This window comes from Chlorocebus sabaeus, chromosome 23 (genome assembly GCF_047675955.1).
Source record: "Chlorocebus sabaeus isolate Y175 chromosome 23, mChlSab1.0.hap1, whole genome shotgun sequence".
Taxonomy (NCBI): Eukaryota; Metazoa; Chordata; class Mammalia; order Primates; family Cercopithecidae; genus Chlorocebus; species Chlorocebus sabaeus.
Genome location: NC_132926.1, coordinates 19,653,450 through 19,679,829, shown reverse-complemented (window position 1 = coordinate 19,679,829; position 26,380 = coordinate 19,653,450). Strand labels below are relative to the sequence as shown.

The 26,380-nt window shown below is 36.1% G+C and overlaps 1 long non-coding RNA gene across 1 annotated transcript in view; it reads right to left on the bottom strand.

Moving 5' to 3' along the window:
• Positions 1-12,367: 12,367 nt before the first annotated feature.
• LOC103244926 (uncharacterized) overlaps positions 12,368-26,380 on the bottom strand; it is a 541,863-nt gene continuing 527,850 nt past the window's right edge. Inside the window, exon 7 of the long non-coding RNA XR_005242732.2 lies at positions 12,368-12,453. This is a non-coding gene — a long non-coding RNA (uncharacterized lncRNA). The remainder of the gene's footprint in view (positions 12,454-26,380) is intronic.

Sequence of the window (26,380 nt, the reverse complement as noted above, 5' to 3'; positions counted from 1 at the left end):
CATGGTGGCTCTACGCCTGTAATCTCCGCACTTTGGGAGGCTGAAGCGGGTGAATCATGAGGTCAGGAGTTCAAGACCAGCCTGGCCAAGATGGTGAAACCCTGTCTCTACAAAAAATAAAAATTAGCCAGGCATGGTGGCAGGCTCCTGTAATCCCAGCTACTCGGGAGACTGAGGCAGAGATTTGCCTGAACCCGGGAGATGGAGGTTGCAGTGAGCCGAGATTGTGTCACTGCACTCCAGCCTGGGCTACAGAGCAAGACTCTGACCCTAATTAAATAATTAAATAAAAAAGAAAGAGGGAGGATCATAGAAAATACTGAGAAATACAGTATTCATATATTCAGATATGTGTTGGCATACTAGATAAAGAGCACAGCTAATAAAAATGTCATCCATGCAAAAAAATGAAACTTTAAATTTGATCTGAAGCACACTCAGGCAGACATTGAATTTTTGAGCAGGTGAATGACAGGATAAAAATATAATTTGGCCTTTGAAGATATGTGCAACTGCACAATAAATAAATGTTGACATTAACTGATCATGCAGAATGCTATTTGTAATAACACATTATTGTTAATGATAATCTTCCTGTAATTGTAATATACTGGGTAACATTTCCAACACTCCCTAGCCTGCTTAACCTGCCTGCTATTCATTCATCCATTTATTCATAGAGCAAACATTCATTGTATATCTTATAAGTAAGGGGCATTGTTCCAGATCTAACAAGAAAATGAAGATTATATATTTATATATGTATTTGTGCTGCACCTTTTTCCCAAAGGATTTAAGGCAAGGAAGGGTATTAATATATGATTGCATCACTTAAGAAGGTTAAAATCCCCGTAGGGAAGATGATAGACATGCATAATAAAACAAATAAAAATAAAGAAATTAATGCCATAAGTGGATGTATAAAATCATTCTATGAACACTCAAAGGAAGGTAAACTGAATTCCAAATTCCTGAACTGAGGGAGTCTATATAAAAGATATGGTGTAAGAGTAGAGATGTGAAGTACATAGAATTTTAATAGGAAAAACATAGAGGAGAGGAGAGGAGAGGAGAGGAGAGGAGAGGAGAGGAGAGGAGAGGAGAGGAGAGGAGAGACGAGAGGAGACGAGAGGAGACGAGAGGAGATGAGAGGAGACGAGAGGAGAGGAAAGGAGAGTGAGGTATCACATATACAGGATATCGTCCATATAAAGTGAGGTATTTGGCCAGGAATATGACACCTACAAGGAACAGTAAAACATATGAAGAGCTACAGTCCTGGTGGATGGGACATTGGTAGATAGTGATGAGGATGTACTTGGTGCTAGATAATGTCACAAGATTATTGCAGGTGTTAAATACCATATGAAGTTTGGATTTTTCTTTTCTGTAAGAATAAAAGATTTTCAGTCAACCTAGGAAGAATCAATCTGATTTTATAAAGTAATGCTAACAAGAATACAGAAATGAAGTTTAGACATAACAGATAGGAGCCAAAGGACCATAAGGAAAGTTTCTGTAATATTCTGAAGTACATATGACTAAGGCTTTATGTTTTTATGATGGGAAAAATGCAAAATTGAAATAATTAACTATATTTAGTAACTAATTTTATGAGAGAGGGTGAGTATAAGGAGTCGGTGAAATATGATGATGCTTCTAGCTTTAGTGATCAAGAGGTCAGTGATTTCAGAAGAATCTTAGACTTTAGAAGAAAGGCTACTAATTAAATTGTTTGGGGTATGGGGATTTTTTGGATTAGTGTGGTATCTAAGAGGGTATATTACACACAGAACTGTAAAGAAAGATAATAAGATATTAGGACTTCAGGTACAAATTTGGAAGTCATCTTCAGGAAGGAGATTTTAGGTTAAGCCATTGGACTGAAAACAATTTTTCAGGGAGATGTTTCTGACCTAGAATAAATTAGGATGAAAGACACAACCTAGAGAATATTTTAAAAGCAGATAAAAGAACAGAGGCATGAAAAAGACAAAAAGAAGCAGTCTGACATTCAGGAGGTACAATACAATTATGATTTATTACTGATATATACTTCAGGTTATTAAAAAGATGTTTTTATTATATTAGACATATGTATTATATTATTCTATTAGGAATAGATATGACCCTGAGTAGCCAGCTTGATTTTATCTCTGGATACTGTTACATTCTTTGACCTATGGACAGAATTCGGATGCAAAATTGTGGTTTTAATTCTTGTAAATGTGTGAGGGTTTTTAAAAAAATTATCTTATTTATTAAATTGTCATGCAATAAAGTTGACTTTTTCAGTGTATTATGTGCACTTAAATATACATATTTATGAAAGTATTACCACAATCAAGATACAGAAGAGTTCTGTTACCCAGAAATCTCCCTCATGCTCTATCCCACCTCTTTGTAATCATGTTCTTCCTCCATCCCATCCTCTGTTTTGTTAATCTGTTCTTCATCAATGCCATTTTTTCCAGAATATTTTATAAATAAAACCATACAGTATGTAGCCCTACAGGACTAGCTACTTTCACTCAGCATAACGCCTTTGATTTACATACATAATTTTCATGTATCAATAGTTTATTCCTTTTTATTTTTGATAAGTATCCCATTGTATACATATACTACAATTTATCCATTTACCCATTGAAGGATTTTGGGGGGTTTGTTCCAGTTTTTGGCAACTATTGACAGAGTTGCTATAAATATATGTTTTGTGTGACTATAACTGCACTTCTGTAAGGTAAACACCCAGATGAGGAGTTGCTGGGTCATAAGATAAGTGTATTTTTAACGATGTGATAAACTGCCAAAGTGTTTTTTTAGTGACATTTTGCATTCCCAAGAGCAGTGTATGAAAATGTCAGTTGTTTTACATTTTCTCAAGTACCTGCTATTTTAGCCCTTCTAATAAGTGCAAAAAGGTGGTCATAATTTTCATTCCCCTAATGGCTGATAATGTTGACTATCTTTTCATTTGCTCATTTGCCATCTCTGTATACTCTTTGGTAAAGTTGTATGTAAGGTTGTAAGGCCTATATTTTATGCAGTACCTTACCCTCCAGCTTTATGTTATTTCCATATCTTTATCTTTGCCTTATCTTTTGGCCTTGTTCTAATTTTTTTTCATTCTTTCTCTACTGTATATTCTTTTATAAGCCACTTTAAATATTCTTGGAATAAGTTTAGTGGCTAAGATGGAAGAGAAAACATAATTACATATAAATAGTTAAATATGCAAATAAGTATAATCTTTCTTGATTTTAAAAACTGGAGAAAATATTAAATTCTCTCAAGGGAATTTCTCATTTACCTAATCAGATTTGTAACTATGTAGTCATATAAAGGAAGCTTGGTTGAAGATTAATGAGGAACAGAAAGAGTCCTATTTTTTTTTCCTTACTACTTCTTTATAAATAGGACTGTTTTGATGAGGACCAAAGATAGATTGGAATCTGAAATGTTTAATCAATGAAATGAACACTTGCAGAAAAGTACAGGCACTTGCTATAAATTTAAACAAAATGCTTGTTTTTTCTATTTAGGACAGACTGGCATACTGATTGTATTAAGAAGACCTGAAAGCCTTAGGGCAAGAGGTACTTTCTAAATAAATACAGTACTGTTATTTCCCCAGGCTCCGAAGAGAGGTTCTGGAACACCAGCCGGAGCTTAATTAAGGAGTCTCTGCATTGCTGAAAGGGTCTCTAGCAGCTTTCTCCTGGCTGCTTGAAGAACTGTCCAGCAAGTGAATTGCTGAAAACCAGTATGGCATTTACGCTGTAATTAGCTCAAATAAACCTGTAATAAAATGGCAGACCTTATGACTTGCATATCACATGTTCTCTCATATCACTGGTTGACGTAGAGCAATGGAAATTTTCCAAAAAGATAAAAAAAATTAAATGCCAAGATATGTTTGTGTTTTATTACCTCAAATTAACACCATGTATTATGAAGTCCTAATCCCAATCTATCAAGGCATCACAGAACTAATCAGATAATGGCTTAGGAAATTATATGAGAATAATGTGAGAACTTAGAGAGACAATAAAATACAGGTTAGGGAACTGAGTTGGAAGCATAAAATATTTTCATTCAAAATTTGATGATTTCCAATGTTTCTGTGCATAATTTAAGAAATAATTTTATCACAATTTTATTAGATCTTGATGTGGAGGGAGACTCAAGAAAAAATGCAGTGGAAATTTAAAATGTAATTATAAGGATTAGTCATTTCAAATAAAAATAATGTTATTTCATATAGTTCTTGGGTTTATTGTGAAAAATGACATATTTTTTAATTTATTAAAATTATCTTCATGCAGAGAGACATTTCTGAGAGCCTTTAAATCAAGCTTAATTCAAAACCTATTAAAATATACATCTTTAAAAAGGCTTGCTGATATTAACTTTTTTACACTGAATACATGCTTAATTTTCCTTTAATATACCTCTTTATTAATCAATATTTAAATGACAATGCTATTTCACATTAATATCTGCCTGAGAATTCTAATTCTCATTACCCATGTTACTATTTGCTGCAGATAATTAGAGGAAGAATGAGATATCATATAGTCCCTCTTAAAATTCACAGCATACTTTACAATAATGACTTCAATGTTTTTCCATGCTCTAGAAAGCTTATGCAGCAATTATTCATTTGCCTCCATTTTCCTGTGATGCTTCATCATTGCAAACAGAAAAGAAAAGAGAATACAATCTGAGCAAGAAGGTGAGGTTTTGAATGCTAAAAGAAAAAGAAAGAAAGAGAAAGGAAAGAGAAGTTCTACTGGGCCCTGAGCTACTGTGAAGAAAATCAAACAAAGTGAATGATCTCAGGGGCTAGCCTTGAAGCTTGCAAAATGTCAAAAAGCAGTGAGCGAGCGACATTACTTGGGACTTAAAAAGAAACCTGGTGTGACTGCAATTCATAAGATCTGCTGCAGGAATGAGCATCAAAACTTCCTTCTCCTTTTCTCAATGATATATATATATATATCATATATATATATGAAAAATAAATGAACAATAATTATATATATATACTCACAATTGTTAGATTAATACTGAAAACTGAATCCTAAGTGCCAAATAAGTAAAGAAATTAAATCAAGTATTTCTTCAGGACTGGCATCAGCTTTTCAGCATAATCTTTTGAGACTGGTGATTGGCAAACTACATCTTGTGTTACAGGTCAGTTGTTTTCAAAGTGTGTTTTCTGGATGAGTAGCATCAGCATGACTTTGGAACTTAGACCCCAGACCTACTAAATCAGAACCTTTGCATTGGGTATTCCAAGAATCTTCATTTTAACAAGCCCTTTTGGGGGATTCTGATGTATTGTAAAATTTTAGAACAGTTGATCTAGGTAAAACTATGACACACTGGTGTAATCTAGAGGTAGGGTTTTTTAATTTATTTATTTGCTTATCTATTTACTGAGCTTCTACTAGATGTCAAGCCCTAGAGACATTGTGAGCAACATAACCTAGTCCCTGACCTTGAGCAGTTTACATTCTAGAAACAATAGACAAGCAAAAAGCAAGCAAATCAAATAATTAAAGTTGTGATATAAAGGTTATTAAATAAACAGAGTACTGGAATAGGAATAACAGGGAGAAAACTACTTTAAATGACAAGATCATGGAAGGTTTTTCTAAGGAGAAAATAAAACATCTATTTTCAACATATGGCCTGGGGATGAAAGTATCATCATTACTTAGGAGCTTACTTGAAGTAAAGAATCTCAGGACTTACTCAGAACATACTGAATCTGTGTTTGCTTTTGAACAAGGTCTCTAGATGTCAGATGATTTGTAAGCACAATAAGAAGCAATAATGTAAAGCAAAAGAAAAAGCCAACACATGGTGGGTTGGCATGTTGCAAGTCAGTAAAATCATCATACGCAAAGGCCCTGTAACAGGAAAAATCTTAGTATGAATTTTAGAGTCTCCATGGAATTCAAACATTTATTCCCATGCAACCAGATTTAATCCCATCAGAAGCACATAAGAAAAGTTGCTCTGCCATTTCCTGTTATTAAGAACATAAAATCATGGCCCATCACCATTTATTTTTTTCCAGTAAATCCCAGAATAACTGTTTAGAGGTATCTGTGAGGAAATTTAATTTCCTGACCCTTATTTTCTGGATGACAAAGCTGTGTGGTCACGTTCTGATTTGTCTCACAACTCTGGTTATATATAACCACTCAGGATTTGCATGACATGTGATTTTTTAAAAAGATGACTTAATTAGATAATTTAAATATTTTATGTAACTACTTCATTTCATGAGCAATTTTGATACTCCAATGACTGTTATTGTTATAAATACTACTATCATAATATAAAGATCCTAAATTTACTCAGAGGTAGAAACTGTTAAATTCTAGAAAGTTCGGTTTTCTGTCAGTTCACTTAATGTGATATTCAATTTTTGATAGAGAGATAACCAATATGAGGCATGGAAATGAGAAAGAGAATAAAAGTCTGGAAAAGAATAACATTATTACCTCACCCTATGGATGATTACTATGAGATACCTATCCCTGAGCTAAGCACTAGGTATAATAGAAAGAAAGAGACATTTAATAAGAAAAGAATTCTGTAACATTTGTATTCTCATATCCCAGATCCCATATTTTCAGTTGAAAATGCTAAGAGATTAATGATTTTTCTGAGGTATAGACAATAGGACACACACTAGCAGGGTAGGGTATGCAGTAGTGGAGGCAGCTGGACTGAGTGGCAGGATTTAAACTCAAAGCTGCGTGACTCTGAACAATTACTTGAATTACAGTGCTTTCCAAACATCAACCATTATTTTACTTCTATTGCAACACTGGTATGCCCAAATGAAACTTATATGGCTAATACTTTCTTTACATAAACAAATTTTACTGTGTATCACTCCCATAAATGAAAGTATATTCTATTAAATTGATAGAAAATACACTAACAATAAATTAAACAAAATAATGGTATTTAATTCTATACACTGTTGGTAACCTGATGCTGAGGATTGTGAATTGTGAGGACCATTCTAAAAAATAAAAGTTACCTTATGGTCAAGACAGTTAGAGCAATGATGACCAGACTAATGCTGTGGCTAATTTTGGTTGAGCAAGAATTGAAAAGGGAGTAACTTCTTCACCTTCAATGTCATTTAATGTCTATTCCATAAATCACTTAATTGTATATGGTCCGGGTAGAGCAACCCAAACACTGAGGACTATTAGATTACACTTCATGTTCAAATATTGAAGGGAAAACAGGCCCTTTTGCACTATATTTTTAAGGAGTAAGCTTATTTCCTGGTTAATAAATACAATGTCAACTAATCAAATAACTTTAAATATATTTCTTATGAATATAGAATGTAATAGAGTAAAATCAAGAAGATGTATTGAGATTTGATGATCCTTGAGCACTGGACCAGTTCTCATGATCCATCATACTGATTCTGGGATAAATAAAGACTGAAGAACAGAGACCTGGGTTCAACCCTGGACTGCCACATATTAGTTCAGTTACCATAGTCAGGTAACTTCTTTAGGCCATAGTTTCCTAAGGATAATAAATGAAAATAACAAGAGTGATTAATTGATAGCATTATTGAAAGTTTAAATGAGACAATATGTAAGATTTGGTAAGGTATCTAGCACATGGTAAATGCCCAGTATATGTTTCTATGATAATAATTATTATTATATGAAACAGTAGGGTAACAGAGAAGAAGCACCAATTTTTTTTAATGCATACTATTCTTCATTTGCAAATTGAGCTACAAATGGCAAGTAATGGCATGTCTTTCTTGGCAGATTTTTAGTATGATTTCCATAAGATAGATTACTGTGTGTAAATAGGCTATTTGTAAGACTTTTGAAAAATGTATACTAATTTTTGGAGTAAATCTGAACTCAAATAAATTCCAGTGATACCTGGAGTTATCTGAACATCACAGCATAGACTGTGCTTTTTAAAAATTTTTGTTTCTGCTACCCACCTTCACAGTGCCTTCCCTGTCACAGTCATCAAAATGAAACATTGATATCATGATGATCATGGCTCAAAATTTGACAGTCATATGAAGTATTTAAAAGTTACTTCCAGTCCCTGGGACTTACTCAGCAAACAGGAAAACATTTATTTTTTAAAAAACTCACAAATCTTCAAAAAGTGGATTATTTCAATATTAATAGAAGAATATGAAAGAAGCACATTATATAAGAAAATATTATTTACTAGATATGATTTAAATTGTGACCATTATGATGACTCTTTATTCTTACAACCAACACACCTGGGCATCTGTCTGTTATGTTCATCTCTCTAGTCTTATGAATAAATAACATATTTGGGGAATTATAAAATATATAATACATATCATATTCTGGCATGAATTTAAAAATTGCAGTATAAGGAATAGCATGCATTTTACTCAATGCTTTAATAGTTAATATTTAGTAACTGCAGCATACTTAGTTTCTTCTGTTCTATGTTGTATGTATTAACTCATTGAATCCACTCAGCAAGAACCTGTATTACAGATGATGAAAGTGAGACACAGCCCAAGTCCCACAGCTAGTAAACGGTGGCACAAAGTTTAAACTCACAGTCTGGTGTCAGTGGTGGCCATACTCCAATGACTTTATAATGATAAATAATGATAGTAGCAATAACAATTAAGTCTCTTTTATGAACTGCAGGTATATTTATATCAATTTTTACAAACAATCTTGTTTTTATCTTATTGATTGCAAAACCATATACTGTACATTATAATGAATAAAAAAGTAGAAGAAAATAGAAGACAGTTCTTTCTGTAGTTTTTTTCTCAAATGTTATCTACCGAATAGTTGACAAAACATTGAGTCTAACCTGCTTTCATCATGACAATGTTTTTTTCTATCTAGAGTATTTAGTATCAGCTTTCATGACCTTTAAAGCAAATTTCTTCTAGATTCATGTGCTGAAAAGCAACCCAACTAATTCTATTCCCAAGACAAGTACCTTCTCTAAACTTCACCTAGATGTCTTCCAAAACTGAAACACATTCAGAAATCTTTATACAGCAGTTTCTGTGTTTGCTGTATAACGTCTTCTTGCTGGTCACTTGTTATTTTATACACTATCTTGATTTGCTGACCGCGATTCTCAATAGCCGGTAGAACTGTGGATTCTGGAACTAAACCAAGTGTCATCACACCTTTACTTAATTGTACATTTTAAATAACTAAAACAGTGTAATTAGATTGTTTGTAACACAATGGGTACATGTTTAAGGGGATGGATACCCCATTCTCCATGAAGTGATTATTTCACATTGCATGCCTGTCTCAAAACCTCTGGTGTACCCGAAAAATATATGCAGCTACTACGTATTCACAAAATTTTGAAAATGTTTTTAAAAAGTATCATCACACCTAGGTCAGCCCCCACTTTTTATTTCTCAATCATATATAAACTGAGACACACCATGTAATCAACTGTCAGGAATTATTCCATGAAGGCGTTAATAAAAATGACGTAGTTTGTAGGGATGATCACAACATTGAATTTCATGGCCCCTTTTTCTCCATGAACTCTCCTCTGCTAACAGAAGTCTGTTACCTGATTTCATGGCCAAAATCACCTGTCTAAGATTCATATATATTTCCATGAAATAATCTCTAATATATGAATTGAATTATTAGAAGTAGTGGTGGAATAATCAATAAAACAATAGAAAAATTAAAAGTACAATGATGGTAAGTGAAAGAAAACATAGACTTTGTTTAGAACTTGCTCTGAGTCTCTAGGCCAAGTGCTTTCCATGCAATTTCATTTAATCCTCACAAAATTCCTACGCTGTAAGTACTATTTGTGTGTTCATCTTCAAAATGAGAAAACTGAAATTCAGAGTATTTAAGTAACTGGCCTAATAGAATGCATTTTGTAGGTATCAGGACTAAAAATACAGACCCAAGTCTGTCTTATGTGAGGTAAATTATTTGAACTCTGCAGGTGTAAATAATAACATCTAATGTATATAAAACAAGCAGTTCACAACATCCAGATGGAAATTTGGAATGATCTTTTAAAATCATGTCATATATGAAAAGTAATAGTTTCAAATAAAAATAATATCTGTATTTATGTTCTATGTTGCAACAAAGTTAATGGAAAATTATACTCATGATGAGAAATGTGAGTTACATCTTGCAGAATGATGTGTAGTTGAATGCAAATGAGCCTCACTTTGCAAAGTGCCTGTTGAAGAGCTCAGTGTCAGCAAAACTGACCTGCTCATTATCAATTGCAAAAGATCTTAATATTTGTTTTAGATAAAAATAAACTAGAGATGAAGTCAGTGCTCTGAGGTAAGTGATTTTCTGCTACTAGGGTGAGAAGTCAGATGTACTTAAAAAGCTTGCTGAGCAAGTGTACAAAGTTCGTCATATTTTCACACATAGATGATGGTGATTAGTGACTAAGACTCGTGCTTGGAAAGAACATTTTATTACCAATGATTTAAAAATACTACGGTTTATTAACTCAAATGTAGTTAGATAAGTTACCACACATTGTGTCTACGAGGTAGAACAAAATATTATTCATGTTACAAAAGAAACTTGAAACTGCTAACGGTGCCTAGCTGATGACATAGATAACAGAGACAGATAAAACTAGAGATATGAACTATCTTTCAGCAACATCTCCTGTAAGATAGGTTGCTACATTAGAAAAAAATTATTGATGAATATTTAAGAGATTTATATACTATCAGTGGCTCTAGGCCTATCTGATTTTCTACCTCTTTCTTATTCATAAGAAAGATATCCACTGGATAAGATAACATCAAATATGTATTTAGTTCTGAAATACCTTGATTTTAGAATTCAGTGGCTAGATCTTTAACTCCCCCATAATCATAGACTTGTTGTTAGCTACTGAATGGCTAGAAGCAATTTTGGAAAGATAACGTCACATGGTTTAGGGATCTGATACTTGAAGTGTTCAAAATTAAGAGTCTACTGAACAACTATTCTGTGGCAGACTGAGTGCTAAGTACTTTACGCAGCTGACTTATCTTCACAACTCTGTAAGATTCAAGTGGTGGCTCTATTAGAGATGGAGAAATTGAGATTTACAGAAATTGCCTAAGGTCACACTCCTAGTGAGGGACATGCAATAATTAGGAGATATTTGTTAAAATTGTTGTTTATCTGACATTCAAATTTAACTGGGTATCCTATATTTTTATTTGCTAAATTGGGCAACCTTAATCTAGGTTCGTCTTATTCCAAAGACTTCAAATGTATTGTATTCTGCTGAATTTATTGTTTGTATATTCATTTACATTTTCTCATGGGAATTTCACAATAAACCTATGAGGAAGACAGTATTTTCCATGTAGTATTCTGGATGTAAAGAGAAGTAAAACATTTTTCAAGGTCAAATGAGTATTGTTTGTGAGATGCCATTTTCCTATGTTGCAATTACAGGGTTTTGATGCTATAAAGTCTCTAGACTTTGAATAAAATTTCAGCATTGTGCATGGCATGTGGTTAGTGTTTAATAGATGTTTATTGATGATGATTTTGTTAGTGCCATCATCATTACTGTTATTGCTATGGGAGTCATCAAGATTGTCTAAGATTTAGAATATTTTGTACACACAGATACATAGGGTTTCTCTAGAAAAAAATAGCTTCACAGACGACATATTGTCACATCTGATAAGCAACTTGAAATCATTAGCAAAACAGGAGGCAAACACAAATGTTGAATCAGAGAAGAAAATGGTCATGTTTGAAAGGCTACCAATGGGTCTCTGACTAATTTTACTGGACTATAAATGCTTTAGGAATCACCATAGAGTAGAAGAACAAAAAATCAATTTAACTTATAAGTACCCCCAACTCCTCTGTTCTCTACAGGGAAGAGTACAACATGAAGGAAAGTTTGATTCTCAGATTTACCATTCTCTGACTATCCACATGACCTAGGACAACTTATTTGGCTCCTCTAAACTCCTGGTTTAAATCTTTCAAATGTGGATGACTTATATCATTGGGTGGTTGTGGCCGTTAAATGAGATACATGTGCAAAGTGCTTACTTAACACGTTGTCCAAATAAATGCTGGCTATTAGTATTGATAATTTTGTTTATCCATTCCTACTTAAAATATTTTGGTGCTCTTTCACAGATAACTTGAAATGTGATTTAACTGTGGTTTCCACGAAGCTGACTCACCTGGTTAAATCTGTCAAAATAATTTGTGGCTGTAGATTTAATCTAAGTTGCCTATACCCTAATATTTGGGCTCAGTTAGGCCAGGTTAATTAATTTTTTTGACAGCTGTCCCATTGGGCTGTTTAGGATTAATGGCTTCATGGCTTTGTACTCACTTTATCATCCTTTTTCAGAAGAACTAACTCTTGCAGGAAACGCCCATGATGCTGTAATACAAAATAAAATAAATAAAATTAATCTTTGTAAATTCTTCCAAACAAAGACCTAGTATAACTAGCACTTTTTACTGCTACTCTTCCCTTTGTTTCCAGTTTATACTGGGATTTTAGTTTTAGTGTATCTCTTGGTAACAATGTTCACAAAGCTTCAGGCCACCATCACTGAACATTAATACCTCATTTTAACTGCAGCAGGGCATGGTGGCTCATGCCTGTAATCCCAGCACTTCGGGAGGCCAAGGCAGGTGAATCACTTGAGGTCAGGAGTTCGAGATCAGCCTGGCCAACATGGTGAAACCTCGTCTCTACTAAAAATACAAAAATTAGCCAGGCGTGGCCACACACACTTGTAATCCCAGCTACTCTGGAGGCTGAGGCATGAGAATTGCTTGAGCCAGGGATGTGGAAGTTGCAGTGAGAAGAGATCCTGCCATTGCCCTTTAGCCTGGGCAACAGAGCAAGACCCTATCTCAAAAAAAAAAAAAAAAACTTTTCATAACTGGATTTCAAACTGTTTTCTTACTCACAATCTTATTCATCTGTCTTGAGATAGAATTATTAAAAACAGTCAAACTGTAATCACAGTGATGCCCTGTATGTGATTATTCTCTGCTGGGAAGCTAAAGTACGTTTTAAGCAAAAACAAACAAACAAACAAAAGCTGAAACCCAGAAATCAACTTGCAGTCTACTTCTGCTTCTATCTGTGACGGCTGTGTGAACACTCCAAGTTGCACCTTATTTTCATACTAAAAAGTGTTCCTGGCTGGGCACGGTGGCTCACACCTGTGATCCCAGCACTTTGGGAGGCTGAGGTGGGCGGATCACAAGGTCAGGAGATTGAGACCATCCTGGATAGCACAGTGAAACCTGACTCTAGTAAAAATACAAAAAAAAAAAAAAAAATTGCTGGGTGTGGTGGCGGGTGCCCGTAGTCCCAGCTACTCGAGAGGCTGAGGCAGGAGAATGGCGTGAACCAGGGAGGCAGAGCTTGCGGTGAACCGAGATCATGCCACTCCACTACAGCCTGGGCGACAGAGCGAGACTCCTTCCCCCCCAAAAAAATATTCCTGTCCGAAAGTAGAATCGCCCAAGGGAAACTTTTAAGATGATTACCTGGAATACTATAGTGGCATTCACATTCAATTCACTTCTGTCTCAGTAAAAACAAAAAGATAGAGACAATCACAGTGTTAGAGGTCACTGTCTCCAAAGTCTACAGGAAAAGATAGGTAACAGCAGCCTCTAACCTACAGTTGATCTCTGCCATGTAGGAATAGAGTGCTGTATTATTCTGCCATGTTTTTACACAAGAAGAAAGAAGTATAGACTTTGTGTGAAGTTGTTGACTGTTAAATATTGGCAGCTAATTTAACTATTTGAAATCTGTTTGTTACTCAAAACTTTCAGGCAAGACCCAGTTAATGAACTATTGAATGAAGACTTGTTTTAAGTCCTGAAAGATTGCCCAAATTCATTATTATTATTATTATTATTATTATTATTATTATTATTATTTTTGAGAAAGAGTCTTGCTCTGTTGCCCAGACTGGAGTGCAGTGGCGCGATCTCGCTCACTGCAAGCTCCGCTTCCCGGGTTCACACCATTCTCCTGCTTCAGCCTCCTGAGTAGCTGGGACTACAGGTGCCTGCCACCATGCCCAGCTAATTTTTTGTATTTTGAGTAGAGACGGGATTTCACCGTGTTAGCCAGGATGGTCTCCATCTCCTGACCTTGTGATCTGCCCGCCTCGGCCTCCCAAAGTGCTGGGATTACAAGCGTGAGCCACCACGCCTGACCTCATTATTTTTAAAAGATCTTAACTTGAACATAAAATAGTGCTAGAGTTAGTGAGATGCACTATCATTTTACAGGTATGATATGCAATATCTATGCAGTTTGTCACAATTTTTCCTGGCCTTTATTGAACATTGGCTTAATGAAGTCCATTGTAGGATACACACCGAAGGAACTGTGATATTTCTTCCTATTGAGTGAAAAGCACACTCTTTGCTAATGCCATAACAATGAGCCAAAGAGCCATGTTCCTTTAGGCTCTTCCCTTGGGATCTCTCTTTCAATTACTGGTAATATTATAATAATTATCCTCATTGGGTAGGTTCTCTCAATTTCTTTCTATGACTTCATTTCATGTGACTCCAGACCTCCAAGTCTGACAAAGAACCATCAGTGATAACATGCCTGAGACTTCATAGTAGGTTTACATTTATTATATCTAAGGAGTTGTCTCATCCTATGAACAACGATTATCCAATAATTTAGAGATGAATACCTTTCTGCAAAGTGACAGAGAAGGAACATCCCTATCTTAGACAAACAGCATCATTTTAAGTTCACCTTGATTAAATCCAGCCCCAAAACATTAGCCACAACGTAAATGTGAAGTGATATATTATGCATTTTAAATAACAGATTATTAATAATATTGTTGCCATGAGAAATATTTATAACTGCAAATAACATTTTTATATGAAATCCATCACCTTAGGTCTATCGATAGAACTTTCTAAAAAATAAGGCCTCTCTTTAAGGAATTCTTCCAATATTTCTAGTTGTATAACAAGCCTCCAGTAAGCACACAGCATGGACTTGCATAGTTAATACCCTTTTGGATGTGTCTTTAGTTAAGACATGGGAGAAGAACACTAATATCTTAATAACTTGCAAGAGGAAAGATATCTAGCTTAGGATTTTGTAAACAACTTATTGATTTTTAAAGCAGAACCATAATAAGGATAGTAAAATGGAGTAATCATTTAAAATTTAGAAAAGTAAGTTGTTTTACAGAAAAGAAACTTTAAAAGTTTTTCATACACATACATAGTGTCTCACTACATATCCCACTGCCCATGTTTAAAATTATATATTTTATTCAAGCCCATGGGCCCATGTACTATATTATAATGTTTTGTGTATTAGGAAAATTATAATTTACCTAATACACATTATCACACATCTTCCATGGGGTGCATTATCCCACATCTTCTATGGGGTAAGAACAATTATTTTAAATATGTTAAATGCAACATCTAATCTTGTTGCTAAAACAAATTTTATATTATCTTATTAATATTTAAAAATTTAAACTGTGCCTTGGATCTTTCACAAAATACAACTATCAGTATTCTTAAAAAATAAAATTAAAAGAATTACCTCTATTAAAATATTTTATTTGAATACTTTATTAATATACGCTTTAACAGTTTAATGGCTCCAGTGTTATTATTACCTACATATAAATTCTTAATAGTCAGTCATATATGGAAATAAACAAAAACTATCTGTCTTAGTTCATTTGGGCTGCTATAACAAAATACCATAGACAGAGTAGCTCATAAATAAAGGAAATTCATTAGTTACAGTTCTGGAGGCCGGAAATTCCAAGATCAAGCTGCTGAAAGATTCAGGGTCTGGTGAGGCCCCACTTCCTGACTCATAGATACTGACTTCTCACTGTTTCCTCACATGGTGGAAAAATCAAGGCAGCTTTCTGGGTTCTATTAGGGCACTAAACTATTCATGATTACTCCACCATCACAATCTAACTATCTCCCAAAGTCTCTGCCTCCTTACATTATCACCTTGGTGATTAGATTTTCAACATACGAACTTTTGGGGAACCTAAACATTCACACCAGCGCAAAACCCAAATGAGAACACAGGCTATTTATTTAGAGCTTTCAACAGCAAAGAAGATAGTCACCATCACTTGTGTTTAACAAAGACTCAAAGGCTGACTGGGGGAAGAAGACCAAACTTTATCGTGAGGAAAAACAAGCTATCAAGTTCTTTTTCTGATTGGAGGTCAGCATGAAGCAGCAGTAGGTAGACTAACCAAAAGTTGGTCATTTATGTGAATGGCTTGGGAAGTATATTTGACTTCCCCTACTTGGTCCTGAATTGAAAGCAGAGGCAAATATATGTAAGTTGGCAGTTATTGACCCAGCCCTGGATATTTTGGACTGATTGCTACAGAAGTTATAGTTTTGTTTCCCGGATCAAAGAGTTTGTAGATCAGAGTTCTGCTTTCATCTGTGGTCTGGCCATTGTCCATTTGTACACTCAATAACATATCCATATTATATTTAAACAATAGGGATCCTACATCTTCATGTAAACCTACTATCAGTAATAGATGAACTCCTAAGGGTGCACTCAGGGCTGATAAAATTATCTTTGTTGGTATTCCACAATATAAATCCTGATTAAATGAATAAGACAAGTGCTCAAATAGTTAACCTTAATCATACATGATATGGTCACTGTTGTACACACATAATGCTGATCTGAATAAAAAGTACTTGTTCATTCAACAAATATTCATCAAGCACCAAAGTGTTTGTCAAATCCTGTGAAATTTAAAATACTGCTCTGACACTTCCTTTACCTTCTTATACTAGAATCTGGCTTTCCCTTGTGGGGGTTCCCTGAAGATTTCATAATTGGGTTTTTTATACTTTAAGTTCTGGGATATATGTGCAGAATGTGCAGGTTTGTTACATAGGTGTACATGTGCCATGGTGGTTTGCTACACCTATCAACCAGTCATCTAGGTTTTTTTTTTTGTTGTTTTTTGTTTTTTTTTTTTTTTTTGAGACAGAGTCTGGCTCTGTCACCCAGGCTGGAGTGCAGTGGCCGGATCTCAGCTCACTGCAAGCTCCACCTCCCGGGTTTGCGCCATTCTCCTGCCTCAGCCTCCTGAGTAGCTGGGACTACAGGCGCCCGCCACCTCACCCGGCTAGTTTTTTGTATTTTTTAGTAGAGACGGGGTTTCACCGTGTTAGCCAGGATGGTCTCGATCTCCTGACCTCGTGATCCACCTGTCTCGGCCTCCCAAAGTGCTGGGATTACAGGCTTGAGCCACTGCGCCCGGCCCAGTCATCTAGGTTTTAAGCCCCGCATGCATTAAGTATTTGTCCTAATGCTCTCCATCCCCTTACTTCCCATCCCCTGATAGGCTCCAGTGTGTAACGTTACCCTCCCTTTGTCAATGTGTTCTCATTGCTCAGCTCCCACTGATGAGTGAAAACATGCAGTGTTTGGTTTTTCTGTTCCTGTGCTAGTTTGCTGAGAAGGATGGTTTCCAGCTACATCCATGTCCCTGCAAAGGACATGAACTCATCCTTTTCTAGTCATGAAGTCTTTGTCCATGCCTATGTCCTGAACGGTATTGGCTAGGTTTTCTTCTTTTGTTGTTTTCCGTATTTCATTTAAGCCTTTAATCCATCTTGAATTAATTGTTGTATAAGGTGTAAAGAAGGGGTCCAATTTCAGTTTTCTTCATATGGCTAGCCAGTTTTCCCAACGCCATTTATTAAATAGGGAATCCTTTCCCTATTGCTTGTTTTTGTCAGGTTTGTCGAAGATCGAATGGTTGTGGATGTGTAGTGTTGTTTCTGAGGCCTCTATTCTGTTCCATTGGTCTATATATCTGTTTTGGTACCAGTACCATGCTGCTTTGGTTACCGTAGTATAAAGTCAGGTAGCATGATGCCTCCAGCTTTGTTCTTTTTGCTTGGGATTGTCTTGGCTACAAGGACCCTTTTTTGTTTTCATATGAAATTTCAAGTAGTTTTTACTAATTCTGTGAAGAAAGTCAATGGTAGCTTGAAGGGAATAGCATTGAATCTATAAATTACTTTGGGCAGTACGGCGATTTTCATGATATTGATTCTTCCTATCCATGAGCATGGAATGTTCATACCAGAATCTCTGGGACACAGCTAAAGCAGTGTCTAGAGGGAAATTTATAGCACTAAATGCCCGTATCAGAAAGTGAGAAGATCTAAATGACACCCTAACATCACAATTAAAAGAAGTAGAGAAACAAGAGCAAACAAATTGAAAAGCTAGCAGAAGACAATAAATAACTAAGATCAGAGCAGAACTGAAGGAGATAGAGACACAAAAACCCTTCAAAAAATTAATGAATCCAGGAGCTGGTTTGAAAAGATTCATAATTGGGTTTTTTAACTGCTACATCCTAGACCTGGAGATGAGTAACTGATGACCTTGCCTCTCATTGCTGCATTCAAATCACCGTTCTTGCCTTCTTCCTGATGAAACTTCCCTGCTCTTTGTGTCAGACTGCACCATTTGCTTCCAAACCTGTACCTGCCAACTACAACCTGGCTTTTACATTCCTTCAGGATATTAGCACCTTGTTCAAATACTCTCTTTCATCTTCTATTTTTTTATTTGTGATTTCACAATTCAAATAAACAATGCATCCATCACTTTCATTTTCTCGCTTCAAATGACTTGAGAATCGTATATGTGTTTTAATGTATGTGTGTGTATCTGTCAAATGATTTAAATGTGTAGGTGAAGATGCAAACTTGTATCTTAAGCCAGACGTTCTCCTTCACAGCATCTTGGAAGCTTTTTTATACATCAGTGTCAGTCAGACATGGTGGCTCATGCCTGTAATTCCAGCACTTTGAGTGGCTGAGGCAGGCAGATCTCTTGAGCTCAGGAGTTCAAGACCAGCCTTAAGCAACATGGTGAAACCCCAACTCTAAAAAAAGGAAATGCAGAAATTAGCCAGGCATGGTGGTGCACACCTGTAGTCCCAGCTACTCAGGAGGATGAGGTGGTAGGATCACTTCAGCCCAGGAAATCGAGGCTGCAGTGAGCTGAGATCATGCTCTCACTCACTGAACTCCAGCCTGGGCAACAGAGCAAGGTCCTATCTGAAAATTGCATATATGTGTGTGTGTGTGTGTGTATGTGTGTGTCCAGATATATGAGTACTGGTTCTCCAGCCCAGATCAATTAATGTCATCATTTTTTAAAATAGGGGAAGACAACAGTGTTCTTTAAAATAAAGGAAGAATGAATACATAAATATATGTTTTGATGAATAAATACGTAGATTATTTAATTAATTAAAATAGAATTTCCTGAGGCATTATAAAAAGTTGAAAAATGGCTCCACTCTTGACTTTTCCATTATGAACAGCTTCCCCACTCTGATTTTTTTTCTTATCTGGCCCTATTAAATCTCATTTCCCTCAAATAGCCTGATATCACTAACTCTTTAACCACATAGACACTTTTGATTTGTTGACCCTTCTCCCTTGTATTCTCATTTTCCTCCCTAACCAATTTAGATTCCAAGTCCCTCATTTAACTAACTCCCTTAACAAAAAAAAATTCTTAATTCTTGTCCCACTGTCTTCCCCTAACTTAATGATGAATTGCTCTTTCTCCTCTTGTTTATACCATCACCTCTTGCTCACTCTAGAATATCATTTCTGCAGTTGTCTACACATTCATCATTAACCTCATTCATCATTAATGTCTTCTTCACTGGATAACTTCTGTCATTAAATAAATATTTTTGTGATAATTCTGGCATTTAACAATAATCTCTATTTCACATCCTTCTTCAGTTAGCACTGCCTTATCTACTCTTTTTATGACAAAAATTTTAAATGCTGTCTCCATTTGTTATTCTTACATCCTTTTTTAAATTATCCCTAATCACCAAATCCATTCTTGTCAAGGTCAGTGGTGACTTCTACATGAAAAGACTCAATGGCCACTTTTCATTATTATATTATTCTGCCTATTAACTAACATTTGAAGTAGCTGATCATTCCTTTCTTCTAGAAATACTGTCACTGCATTATGTGATACCATATACTTTTTTCCTCCTACCTCACTTTGCCTCCTACTTCAGTGTCTCCTTTCCTGAATCTTTATTTTCTTCCCAAACTCTAAATGCAGAAGATCTGTCCTGGGATATCTTCTTTCAATTATCTGTCCCCATTCCTTAGGTGACCCTAGACATTCTCCTTGTTTATATGCCATCTTTATACTTATGACTCACAATTCAGTTTCTCCAGTCTTTCCTCTGAACTTCAGGCTCTTAGCTCCATCTGCCTCCTTAATTTATTCTCTTGGATGCCTCAAATTTAACATGTCCAAAACCAAAATCTTTATTTTTCTTCCCTGTTTGTTCCTCACTCTTCCTTTTCTCAATAAATAAGAACGGCACTTTTCCAGTTCTCAGAATAAAAATATTGCATTAATTTTTTAAAAACTTATGGCCAATTTATTATACCTTATCAAAATTACTTTAACAGCTTTATTGAGGTATAACTGCTATGCAAAAAACTGCCCCCATTTAATACAGTTTGATCAGTTTGTACATATTTGTAAACCTGTGAAATCATCACCATAATCAATGTAATAGATATTTCCATCACCTCCAAAATTTTGATGTATCTCTTTTGCTTTTGTTTATGTGGTAAGAACACTTAGCATGAGGTTTATCCTCATAAACGTTTAAGCGTCCAATACATCATTAACCACAGGCACTATGTTGTACAGCAGATCTTTAGAACTTCATTCATCTCATACAAATGAAAACTTGTATCCATTGAACAACAAATCCCCATGTCCCCATCCCACTGCCCCATGGAAACCACCATTCTATTTTCTATTTAATTTAAAATGATTCCTCATGTAAGTGAAATCATGCAGTATTTGTCCTGTGTCACAGATACCTCACTTGGCATAATGTCTTCCAGGTTCTCCATGTTGTCATAAATGGTAGGATTTCCTTCATATTTGAGGCTAACTTCTTATGAGCCCAATGTGAAAACAACACAAATGTTCACGGAAAGATGGAGAATGGATAAAGAAAATGTAGTTTTATACCCCAATCCATGAGCAAATTTTGCCGTTATTTCCTTCAGAACATACCCCAATTCTGATCACATTTTACCTATTCCACTGCCCAAACTATGTATTACTGGTGGAGGGTGTCCAGGTTCTTGGCATTTTGAACAAAGAATAGGACAAAATGCACAAACAAAGCAAGGAAAGAATGAAGCAACAAAGGCAGAGATTTATTGAAAACAGAAGCACATTCCACAGGGTGGGAGTGCACCTGAGCAAGTGGCTCAGAGCCCAGTTACAGAATTTTCTGGGGTTTAAATATCCTATAGAGGTTTCCCATTGGTTACCTGGTGCACACCCTTTATAAATGAAGAGGATGAAGCTAAGTTACAAAGTTATTTACTTGGTGTACACCCTATGCAAATGAAGAGGATATTTCCTGTCATAGCTGAAGTTACAAAGTTATTCACTCGGTCTGAGAAAGTTGGGTTTTTTCCATTTGATTTAATTCCAGGAAGTCGTTAGGTTCCTGGCCCCCAGAGCCTATTCTCCTGCCTCAATGGCACCAACATCTCTGACCTGGACCATTCAGCGTCCTTCTAACTAGTTCCTGTTCTACTTTTACACCCCAGTGTCATGCTGTTCTCCATGCATTAATCAGAGTGACTCTTGCCTGATATAAATAAAATCAATAATTGTTCTCTACAGAAACCTCTGATGCTATCATCTCTTTTTAGAAATACAATATAAACGTTTTACATGGTCCCTGAATATCTCACTTACGATTTTGTATTGCATTCCCTTCTCTCCAGGCTTAATGAAATTTTTCTTGTTCTTTGAACATGACAAAAACCTCAGGGATTTTGCATATGCTATTCCTTCTGTCTGGAAGGCTCATCTTCCAGATGTCTCAATGTCTTCCTCCCTCACCTTATACTAGTACTGAAACAGCACCTCCCAATAACACTTTCTCTGACTACCATGTTTATTTATTTATTTATTTTTATTTTTTGAGATAGGGTCTCATTCTGTTGCCCAGGCTGGAGTGAGATAGCATGATCACAGCTCACAGTAGCCTCAAACTCCTGGACTCAGGCAATCCTCCCACCTCAGCCTCCCAACCGCCCAAGTATCTGGGACTACAGGCGAACACTGTGACACCAGGTTAACATTTTTTTGTTTTTTTTTTGGTAGAGATGGGATTTTGCCAAGTTGCCCAGGCTGGTTTCAAACTCCTGGTCTTAAGCAATTCTCCTGGCCTCAGACTCCCCAAGCGCTGGGATTACAGGCATGAGCCACGGTACCTGACTTCACTACTATGTTTAAAAGATCACCTTCCATCACTCTCCATCCTCCCTATGTTTCAATTCATTGTAGATTTTTGTCATTTTATTTACCTACTTACATGATGTGTCTTTGCTGTTCCTTATGAAAACGTAAAATTGATAAAAGCAAAGGTTTTGTTTATTTTATCTATTGTAATAATTTGGAGTCTAAACCATGACTGCCACATAGTAGATATTCATAGTAGATATTCAAATAAACACAAAGATATGGATAAAGGAGCATTAACTATAAGCCAGGCTTTTGTTCTGGTCCTGCTCTCATGCAACATGTGTTGAATATCAAAGACAAAATGAAAAACCAAAACAAAAGCCAGATAATTACAGATGGTGATAAGTGCTGTGAAAGAAATGCAGTAAGTGATGTGTTTTGCAGTGACTGAGTGAGACAGCCTGAAGTGGGCCAAGCAAGGCATTTCTGAGGAAGTGATATTTAATGGGAGCCTGGAGGTTAAGAAGTCAACCTCTGAAAAAGCTAGAGGAAAAATACTTCCGTAGAGGAAATCATAAATATCCAAGTCCTGTATTAAAAAAAATCAAATGCTATGCAGCTGACTTAAGAAGGTAAGACTACCAAAGACAAGCTGTATGAATAAGTGCATGAGTAAACCCAAGAATAAGTGATCTAACAGAAAGGAAAAAGATGTTACTTAAGAGTATTTGTACAATGATCTAAGCCTATGGTAAGATTTAATTTTTTGATGATCCCCAGAATTACCTTTACCCTCAAAGCCAAAATATAACCCTGACCTTTGCCCAAAAATAACTACTTTGTTTGTATTACATGGGCTAAGCTATTACACACTCATTTTGTTTTCGTTTTTTTTTGAGACAGAGTCTTGCTCTGTCGCCCAGGTTGGACTGCAGTGGTGCCATCTCGGCTCACTGCAACCTCCGCCTCCCAGGTTCAAGCGATTCTTCTGCCTCAGCCTCCCAAGTAGTTGAGACTACAGGCGTGCACCACCACGCTCAGCTAATTTTTGTATTTTTAGTAGAGACAGGGTTTCACCATATTGACCAGGTTGGTCTTGAACTCCCGACCTCGTGATCTGCCCGCCTCAGCCTCCCAAAGTGCTGGGATTACAGGTGTGAGTCACTGCACCTGGACTACATACTCATTCTAACCAGCACCACACTAGTTGCAATGCTTTCAGAATACAAAATATGCAGATGGATGAGGCTATCCTGATACTTATTTAAGCAACTCAAAGTGATTTTTAAGCAGTGGTACATCAGCAACAAAGACAGAGAAAAATAAATTCTAGTTTCAGGTCTGGCAACAGCTTAAAAGGCAGCCTTGCATTCATCGCAGCAAGTCACTGCATGTTCGTTTTTGTTTTTGTTTTTTTATCTTCAAAATAATGAGGAGGCTTTGACTAGATTATTGGTTGTCAAATTGTGCACAGTGGAACTGACAAAGAGGTCGGGTCCCTTAGGGAAGAGCTAACCAGAACAAGTAGACTTTTAGGCATTGAGCTATCTTGTGACCAGAGAAGCACTGCATTTATTATCTGTTTTAGGAAATACTGAGGTTCCATTAAGATTTAATTTTAAAGTAGATTTCTGTGCATATATTGATAGATATATGATAAAAGGTTTACAGTTAAAATTTTAATGGTCAAATCTAGGTTCTTAGAATATGGTATTCACTCTAAAATTATTTCAAGTTCTCTCTATATTTGAAATTTTTAAAACTAAAATTGAAAACATGGGTTCTACTAAAAAAGCTACAGAATCCTTTGGAGTACTTAAAGCTTTTAATAGCTCGTATATCCTATGAATCAATGAAGTTTGTAATCTAGCACTTGTACTTTAGAAACAGTTGTTAACATAATACTCATGTATCAGTGTTTAAATTGTTGAGTAATTAATGAATGTACATAATCTTATAGAGGATTACAGGCAGCTTTAAGGCAGATGTTCTTATGTTTTTCTAGGTTAACAGTTATCACAAGAACAAGTTCAAAAGAGTCACATACATGGTGTGTGTGTGTGATTTTCAATAAAAGAGTGAAGAGATGGCATAATAGTCTTTCAGAATTTTACTCCTTAGTTCAACTAAAACTGGGTTCCTGTCACACAACCAGGAAAGATTAGGAATGGGGACACCTGAAGGATGAGTAGAGTGGAATATATTGGGTGAAAAGAAAAAAAGAAAAAATAAATAAACTCTCAGCAAAATGAGAGGGGGGTCTCCTAGCAGGCCCCCACCTCACAGACTGATCCCAGGCCACCACACCTGAGCTGAAGAGGCCAGGCTACTCCACTTGCACAAGGCAGGGACTTCCCATGGCTCTACCTTGTTCTCCCAGCATGTAGGCAGGTCAGAGATTCTCCAGTGGCCCTCTCCTTTATCTGCCTCTTGCATCTTTCTTTGATAATGTAATTTCATTTTAGTCAGTATCAAGATCCTGTTACTATTAGGTCCTCAAAATCATTTCCTACATTTGACTTTACAAGGTAAATTTTGCACTTGTGCAATATTCTTTCATTTCTCTTCTTTTGAAGATGCTAAAAAATAATAATAATAATGCAAGACAGAGGAAGAGCAGTCTGAGTTAGGCAAAGTGAAACCACCATTGCAAAATTGTAACAGACAGTGAAAGAGATCTGACCTAACCACCCCCATCTTGCTTCTAACCTTCAAGCTGACCTCCTTGTTCATTCCTGGGCATAGACTGAACTAACTTTGGGAGGAACCCAGGAACTGACTCAGTGGCAAGAAGACTGCTTTGACTCCTTACAATTTCATCTCTGACCTCACCAATCAGCACTCCCGGCTCACCGGCTTCCCCAAACCCACCACGTTGTCTTTAAAAACTCTGATCCCTGAAAGCTCTGGGAGACTGATTTGGCTAATAAAACTCCAGTCTCTTGCAGAGCTGGCTCTGCATGCATTACTCTTTTTCTATTGCAATTCACATGTCTTGATAAATCAGGTCTGTCTAGGCAGCAGGCAAGGTGAACCCATTGGTGAATACAAAAGTACTCACTAAAGAAAGCTCTGTCAGCTATTTAAGCCATCACTTCAGCAAGGTACACAACTAATTGCCATCATAATGTCCCGAACACTTTCACTTTGCAGTGATTAGCAAATCCCTCTCTCCACCAAGTCCGGTGAATAGGGACAGCTTTTTTCTTTCCTTTTTCAAAACATTATCAGATTCCATTTAATCTCAGAATGTCAGTCTTTGAAGACTAGGAATATAATTAAGGTTATCTAGATTTGGCATTTGTTACAAACAATGTTTTACCTGTGTCCAATGGCAAAGAGATAGGGATATTAATTATTTTATGAGTATTCCTTAAAGACATCTTAGAAAAGCCAGTTACTACAATATATATCAACACAGCAAATAATTAATGAAAACCTGACATTCTAATATTCATACTGAAAAACTAACAAAATACACAAAAAATTTTTATGTTTGTTTCACAGGCTGTAGAACCAAGCATTCAGATATTTCAATTAATGTTAGTTGCATTTCATGACAATGACAGCAGGAGGTTACAAGCAGTTTCATCCATGATCTGCTGACACATTAGTGAGTTTCACTCACGTCCGTGTCCGTGTGAAGAGACTACTAAACAGGCTTTGTGCGAGCAATACAGCTTTTTAATCACCTGAGTGCAGGCGGGCTGAGTCTGAAAAGAGAGTCAGTGAAGGGAGATAGGGGTAGGGCTGTTTTATAAGATTTGGGTAGGTAAAGGAAAATTACAGTCAAAGGAGGGTTGTTCTCTGGCGGGCAGGAGTGGGGGTCACAAGGAGCTTTCTGAGCCAGGATGAGCCAGGAAAAGGAATTTCACAAGGTAATGTCATCAGTTAAGGGAAGGACTGGCCATTTTCACTTCTTTTGCGGTGGAATGTCATCAGTTAAGGCAGGAACAGGCCATTTAAATTTCACTTCTTTTGTGATTCTTCA